Source organism: Salvia hispanica, chromosome 6, assembly GCF_029641045.1.
Source record: "Salvia hispanica isolate PSC_SH4W2 chromosome 6, Shi_PSC_v1, whole genome shotgun sequence".
Lineage (NCBI taxonomy): Eukaryota > Viridiplantae > Streptophyta > Magnoliopsida > Lamiales > Lamiaceae > Salvia > Salvia hispanica.
The window spans coordinates 949,478-951,287 of NC_142697.1; the positions used below are offsets into that span (position 1 = coordinate 949,478).

At 40.3% G+C, this 1,810-nt stretch overlaps 1 pseudogene across 1 annotated transcript; it reads right to left on the reverse strand.

Annotated features, from left to right (window-relative positions):
* LOC125205090 (uncharacterized) lies at nt 1–1,397 on the reverse strand (annotated as a pseudogene). The gene is made up of 2 exons (XR_016132788.1): nt 802–1,397; nt 1–212 (listed from the first exon to the last, which is right to left on the reverse strand). The product of XR_016132788.1 is annotated as an uncharacterized LOC125205090 (transcript).
* Between the last annotated feature and the right edge of the window lie 413 nt (nt 1,398–1,810).

Below are 1,810 nucleotides of genomic sequence, written 5' to 3' on the forward strand. Positions count from 1 at the left end.
GCTATCAGGATGGCCGCGACCATCGTCATCTCGGTGTACCTCGGCAAGTTTTGGAATATGGACTGATTAGAATATTTTTTGAGGATTGTTTTCATTTTTGTGTATGTACCTTGGTCTCGAACGCTTTCGTTCAAGATATCCAGTGCTGTTTTGCCAGCGGAATTCTTTGTCAGCTTCTCTAGTTTGTTATTTTCCTTCAAGTATTCTACAATCTGAATTAGTTTCATAGGGTGATTTCATTAGTTACACAAATTGCCGATAAAATCATGAAATTTGAACTTCGGGTTCGTCCCACAACTTAAGGTATCAATTATATTTATTACTATAAATCAACACAAATAGAATTTGTTTTAAGGTATAATATAGTATAATATTAAAAGAGAATTCAATTTTTTGTTTTTTTTTTTTTAATTCGAACCGAACCGAAAGACTGAAATTAGCTAAAAGTTTAAACAAATGCGAACCGAACCAAATTTTAAATTTCGATTTGGTTTGCTTCGGATATTCATTTTGCACACCTCTATTTAAGCCCACAGGACAGCTACGAAAAAGACTAAATTTCACGGTTCTTGACTGATTTTAAAATAGTGGGACTGGTCCAAATTTTGATTCACATCAGATACGATACGATACGATACCACTCAAATCAAAGCCTACGTAGGACAAATATTTCAATTTTCATGTGTTTTTTCTACAAATTTTAAAAATAGCGGGGCGTGCCAAAATTTGAACAAATTTTATGAATTTTACTTGTGACGATATGCTCTATGGTGCTCTCACAATTCAAAATAAATGAAGTACCTCAAGTTGATTAGCCCTCACAGCAAAATGCAACAAAGTCTCTCCATCATCATCCTGTGCATTCACTAGGTCTCCCAACTTATCCACCAAAATTGTGAATGTCCCAAGCTGACGATGTTTCACGCACAAGTGCAACACAGTCTGTCCGCGATGCAGCCTCGCTGTGGCCGGAATGGTGTCCAGCTGAAGCATCTCCTCCAGCACCGCCTCATTCCCCTTCATGGCCGCAACATGAAGAGGGTTCATATCGTGGCCGTCTTGCCACCAGCACATCTCCGGGGCTATCGCTAGCAATCTCTTTGCGATCACCACGTTTCCTCTTGCGGCTGCAAGGTGGAGAGACGACGTGTTCTTGGAGTCGAGCTCGAGAGCGAGCTCCGGGTTGATCTTCAGCACCTCTTCCACGATGCTGTCTTTTCCATGCTTTATTGCAATGTGCAACACATTTTTGAGACATGGGAATGAGACTACATCCAGAAGATGTTGATTTGCTTGGAGTAGCTGTTGAAGTGTTGCTAAATCTCCAATTGTTGCAGCATCATACAGTTTCTTCTCTGCCATTTTTTTTTTTCAATTCACTCTTCTTTTTTTTTACATACAATTTAGCTAGTGATGTGTGAATGCATCTTACACACATATATATAGTGTACAAGCTCTCTCTCAAGAATGAAGTAGGAAATGTTTAAAGTAAGACCATTCAACTCTAGCTAGCAATCTGTCAAGAAATGATCAAGTCTGGCTAGCTACTCAAAAGGTTGACAGTTGACTTTAGAAGCTAGAAGACTTTAGGGCGTGTTCGGTACTCCCTTTTCGATTTTGCGTGTAATAAAACACGGTAGAATTAAATATGGATGGTCCCACATAAGTAGATTGAAAATAGGCTGTTCAGTGTTCGAGTTTCATCCCAGATTTGGGAATCCCCATTTGCACCCTTTTTACAATTCCACAGGCGGAGCACAGGCGCTGCTGCAACGTCTCCGCGACGGCCAGCAGTGCTCCGTCGTCTCCG